This window comes from Equus caballus, chromosome 10, assembly GCF_041296265.1.
Source record: "Equus caballus isolate H_3958 breed thoroughbred chromosome 10, TB-T2T, whole genome shotgun sequence".
Classification (NCBI taxonomy): Eukaryota; Metazoa; Chordata; class Mammalia; order Perissodactyla; family Equidae; genus Equus; species Equus caballus.
Window position 1 is genome coordinate 1,811,422 of NC_091693.1, and position 5,889 is coordinate 1,817,310.

The following is a 5,889-nucleotide window of genomic DNA, read 5'->3' on the forward strand; positions in this document are numbered from 1 at the left end:
GCCAAGGGTGAGGCTGCCAACGGGCCGGGGAGCAGGTGCTGCGGCTCCAGGCAGTGGCGGCTCCTTGTGGCACTGTGTTGGGAGGAGCGGGGGTGGAAGGCTGGCTAGAGGGTGGGGGCTTCTGCCTGGACCGCAGGGGTGTGACCAGGGCACACTTTTCACTTGCCTGGTTATTGACTCTTCAAAGATGCTTCTGTACAACACTCACAGAGATGCAGAGAAGCGTCTGTTGCCCATGACAAAGATGATCTTCATTATCCCTACTTTTGGGGGGCCAATATGGGTGGAGCACCTCACCGCCTCTACCCCATGAGCAAAGGGATCTCTCACTAAAAGACCTCCCCATCTTCCCAGCTTGGCTCCGACCCTCTGCTCAGTGATCCCTGGCGTCCCCGGCCTGACACCCCCAGTCTGGACATCTCTCTGTGGAGGGGAGGCCAGGGGCACCCTGACCACAGCTGCCCCGCGGGCATGATCCCTGCCTGGGCTGGGGCAGGAAAAGGGAGCTGGCCCAGCCTGGAAGAGTTTTAAATTCCTCTGTTCATTTTCCCCCTCTCCCTCCCTTAGGTTCCAAATCCAATTCTAGCTCCTGGCCAACTGGTAGAATTAAAGGATTAAGAGCTACCCAGGTCTTATCCCGATATGAAAAGATTTCACTGAGAGGCTCATAGTTCAGCGTCCAAAGCCAGGGAAATCGCTCCGCCTGCGGCTGGGTATTGTTGGAAAGCCTCACTGGAACCACCTTTGAGCTCCTGGCTGGGGCATCCTGTTGCACTTATCTCTTAAGACCTCGCTCATAATTGCTCCCTGTCCGACAAGCACAGAGGACTCCAGGCTTTATCTGTTAAGGGTTCTCTAATCCAGTTCACGAGGATGGTGGGAATCAGGACACCTGGGAACCCTTCTAGAGTCAACGCAGAATCTCACAGGAGCCCTGAGCCGCTCTCTGGAGAGCCCTGGGGACAAGCAGAGGGGCCAGGCCCCTGAAAGGAACCTGTGGGCTGGGGGCTGGGGCCAGAGCTGGTGGGGCTGGTCAGAGAGACCAACTGTGAAGGAAAAAGACTTTGCACAGCAAAGCAGAAGGGATGTTTTAGTGCATGCTGGGTGGGTGTAACCGCATGTGTGTACACACGCATGTGTGTATACGGTGTGTGTGTGTGTGGACTTCTGCACAAAGGTCAGGGAGAGGGTCCAGGCCAGGCCCCCAGGGGCTCAGCTGGTCAGCCAGGTGGTGAGGGGCTCTGAAGCTGGTGGCACAGGGTGGCACAGCTGGCAGCCTCTGACAGGCGAGAGCGTGGCGGAGGTGTGGATGAGTCAGAAGCTGCATCTTTGCGGGCCCATGGGAAGCTTCCTGACAAATGCCGTTCATCTTCAGGTTGGGGGGACAGCCAGTGTGCCACTCCATATGGGCACACCTCGACCTATCATCAGCCGACCGTCGCCCTTCGTGGGACCCCGGAGCGCTCCTCTGACTGATGGAGGCTTTGTGGAGAGGTCACGGGGACTCTGCAGGTGCAAGCGCAGACTCCAGCATCCCTCGGCACCTTGCATGGCTTCATCTGTCTACACTGACAGGTGGTGTCCCTGCCCTCTCACAAGGTGGGAAGGATGGCTTTCAAAGGGTTCAAAGAACTAAGCCGGATCTCTCCCTCTTCCTTTCTAGAACCTTCCCCAGCTAGACCACGGGGGCCGTGTTGCACTCCTAACACTTCTCCAACGTGAGCAAGCAAGATGGTGAGTAGCTTAAACCCTCTCATGACCTCCAGACCTGCACCTCCAGCCCCCCGCCCCTCTGGGCCCACCTGGAAGCCCCAGACCCCGAGCCTCTGTTCTGACAGCCACTCTGCCCGGCCAGCAGCAGAGAGAGAGCCGTCAGCCTGAAGCAGCCTGGTCCCCAGAGAGCAAATCAGAAAGGGCTGGTTTGGGTGTTGGGGTCCTGGTTTGGGTCCCCCCAAAGCAGAGCCTGAGATGAGGATGTGGTGTAAGTCGTTCATTTGGGAGGCAGTACCACTGAGCGCTGGTGGGATAAGGAGCAGAGAGGCAGCCAAACAAGGCAGGCAGCCTGCAGGCCCCGAGCCCGGAGGTGCTTCGCGCAGCCCTCGGGATGGCCCCGTGGCGGGGAGTCGGGCTGTTGTGACTGAATCCTGTCGGCCCCGAGGAGCTGGTTACCTGGCCCTCTGGCTGTGGAGGTTTTGCAGGGATGAGACGTGGAGACTCTGCGTCTGGCCATCTGCCCAGCAGGGGTGTGCTGGCCCGCTAAGGCATGAGAGCTGTGGGCAGGGAACAGCCAGCATCAGCTAGAGCGGGCTTGCCTGGGCCACATCTCCGGGCCAGGTGGGTCAGGGTGATGGGACAGTGGAAATGTGTGCGTCCCTGGGCTGTGACTCTTGACTGACCAACTTTCAGTGACCCCCTGTGGGACTTCCTGATCTGTCGGCCTCCTGAGGCCCTGGCCCTCTTGCTGCCTGGGCAGGACCACCCACACCCCCTCCTGCTCACCAGGAAAACACGGTCCTCATGCTCCAACCACTGGCCCAAGGAGGGTACATCTTTGCTGCAGGCCAGGCCAGGCCAGGCGTGCGATATGGGCTCTACTGTTCACTCCTGAGCTGAGGTGTGACTGAGCGGGTCACTTCCATCTCAGAGCCTCACTCTTCACCTGGAAAGTCAACGCCTTGCAGCAAGCAAGCAGGGCAGGCTAGAATGATCCATGGGACTGGAGCAGAGTTGAGGACATCAGTGTGAGCTCCTGTCTAGCTTAATACAGATGCAGACAGATGCATGTGGAACTGTTCACAGAGCCGGGTATTTGCAGGAGTAGTGTACACACACAGGTCCTTGCTCTGTCAGCTGAGGGGGTCAAGAGGCAATGACACCCCAGTAATAACGGCACACCTCATACCCAGCCCTTGGTTTCTATTACCATTCTCAAAAATAACAGCCAAGGCGCCTTAGAGAAACGGCTGATTCTGGGTCTGGAATAGGAAATATATAAGGTGATCCTGGAGCATCTTAGAGTATGAGAAAATAAGAAAGTGCTCAAAATACACACACACACACACACACAATGATGGGAATGAGTCAAAGGGACACAGGAGCCACTGAAAGAGCTCCCAATGGCCAAAGGTGGCATAATTTGAGCCACAAAATAAATACTGTAGTATTGGATTATAAGCCAAACTACAAAATAAATACCCATGAGTCCATACTGATAGAAATAAATGATTATCAAATAAATAAATAAATGGATGAGAATAGAGAAAGCTCCTGTGCAGAATTCCCCATGATTGATGGAGATGCCCTACAGAGATACACAGATAGCCACGGAGGGGGGTTCTAGTTCCCACTCCTTAGGTGTGGGCTGAACAGAGCACCTTCCACCCCACGTGCACCGTGTGGAGACAGGGGATGAGAAAGAGCAGCTTCACTGTGGAAGCCTGACCTCAGCCGGGTGCTCCGGGGGCAGCATCAACGGTGACGAGTCGCGTCGACAGTGTCGTGTGATAAGAATGGCGCTTCACCTCTGCGGTCTTCCTCCCAGGAAACCCTTCCCTCAGTCTAACCAGGAGAAAACATCAGACAAACCCTCAATGAGGGACGTTCTACAGAATGCCTGACCAGGAGTCCTCATGTCTGTCAAGGTCCTTAGAAACAAGGAAGGTCAGGGAAAGTGTTAGAGTCTGGAAAATCCTAAGGATGCATGATGACTCGACATAATGTGGTGTCTTAGATGGGATCCTGGGACAGAAAAAGGACATTAGGTAAAGACCAAGGACATCTGAATAAAGCGTGGACTGTAGTTAGTAATAATGTGTCAGCATGGGCTCCTCCTTTATGACACATGTACCTCATGGTAATAGAAGATGTTAACTATATGGGAACTCTCTGTACTGTCTGAACAACTTTTCTGTAAATCTAAAACTGTTCTAAAGTAAAGATCGTTTTAAAGATACGGCTCCTGTTCCTGAAGGCAGCTCAGCCGTTGAGGAGAGGGCCCTGCCTGGGGCCAGGGAACGTGGCTTCTTGTCACCAGGCAAGTCACCACCCCTCCGGACCTCAGTTTCTCCACCTGTCAAATGGCAGGGTTGATCCCTAAGTCCACCTTGGACAGTCCGTGACGGCTGTCACACGCCGCTTGAGTGGCCGGAGAAGGCGCCTGAGCTGAAGGGGCCTCAGCTGGTGGCAGCGTTGGTGGGGCGGGCAGATGGAGAGCACGCCCCAGGACCGGGCGCTAGGCGGAGCAGACCACGGCTGGGCGCGGGCCATTTGTTCCAGCACCTTCCTTGCTGGGCCTCCCCCTTCACAGACCATTCCTCAAGGCTCCCTTGTTCTCTTTTTCCCACCAGGTCTCGGGAGAGCTGGGCAAGCGGGGAGCTGGCGAGGGGAAGATGCAGCGACGTGTTTAATGCACTGTTTCCTGGGGACCTAGAATGAAAATTTTAACAGCTCAGAAGCTGTGCACCAAAGGCGCCTCTACTGCGGGTTCTCAGAAGGGTATTCCAACTAAATTGCAGAAATAAATATGCATCTTCCGTGTTTTTGATGAGCTATCGCTGCACAGAGCCTGAATCCTTAAGTGGCAGCAGACTCCTCCATGGGAAAAACAGCGGTCTTCAAGTGGCCTGGCTTTGGGGCTTGTCAGCTGTGTTTGCGCTTCGTGGCCATAAGGCCATCGCTTTCATGGGACCCACTCAGAGCTGACCTGCTGTACCAAACTGGAGAACAACCCAGAAATGGAAAGAAAAAGAGAACTGTAAAAAAAATGCACAAAGACGCCCTGTAGAAAGATAGGGTCCACAGCACGTCATCACAGCAAATCAGCCCACAAAGGGTCCACGCCCAAGCTAACTCTAGGGCACGGGCAAGTCCTTTCAGAGAAGGAGGGGAGGGAGCGGGCTCTGCAATGCCCAGGAAGCGGCAGGAAAGGCTCGGCCAGGCCAGACCGTCTCTCTGTCTCTCCCTGCCCACCCCCTGGGAACCCAGGCCTGTGGGCTCTGACGTGGGGGAACCACTCAGCCCCATTTCACACCTAAGTGGGACACACCCAAGGCCTTTGGCGACTGCCACACTTATTCCACCGTCCTCCTCAGGTTTGACCTTGCTGCAGACACGTGCAGAAGCACTGCCAGGCCAGTGCCACGGTGGGCCCATGAGGGGCGGACCTGCGCACAAACGAAAGAGAACCCGACACACACCTCCAGACCTGCCAGCGGGAAAACATTCCAAGATCAACACATTTCAACTCACTAATTAATACAGCCAAAAGGCATTTTTCATATTAGACTTATTAAAATCACTTGTATTTAAGTGTTTTTGAACTCATATTTTCTGATGCTGTGCGTTTTTCTAAAGTGTTCTAGTCATGTTATGCAAATGCCTATTTAAATTACCAGGGGTATTTGTTTTCTATTTCTACTCTGTAAAACATAATTTTAATACAAGTTATTTGTGAAATGCACATTGGAAAAAAGAAAATAAGATTTGAGATGGCATTTCTATGATAATTTTATTGCAAATGTTGACCATGTTTTTGTATTTGTCTGCAAAAGGTAATGCGGAATATACATAAGACATATTTCTGGGATTTATTGTCATATGTGACTAAATTAGTAAAGGAAAATTTGCTCCATTTTTTTTGAACCCGAGGAGGGCAGTCCTTCACCCCGGGAAGCGTGTTTTAGAGGGAACAGGCACGGCCGCGAGAGGGCTGAGCCCCATGCCATCACAGAGAAGACTCGCTCTCACTCTGCACTTCTCCCAGGTTTTCTGACACCTGCGTGCTGCCAGACACAGCATCTGAGGCAGAAGCACAGGCCCTGCTGGGAGAGGGGTGCTCAGCTCGTGGAGGACACGACCGCTGAGTGGAGGACAGGGGTGGGGTTCTCTCGA

General features: G+C 54.0%; 1 long non-coding RNA gene across 1 annotated transcript; it reads left to right on the forward strand.

Moving 5' to 3' along the window:
- Window positions 1-1,434: 1,434 nt before the first annotated feature.
- On the forward strand, window positions 1,435-5,629 carry LOC102147718 (uncharacterized). Its single transcript, XR_287793.4, has 3 exons — window positions 1,435-1,575; window positions 1,664-1,734; window positions 4,347-5,629. It is a non-coding gene; the product is annotated as an uncharacterized lncRNA (long non-coding RNA).
- Window positions 5,630-5,889: the final 260 nt, after the last annotated feature.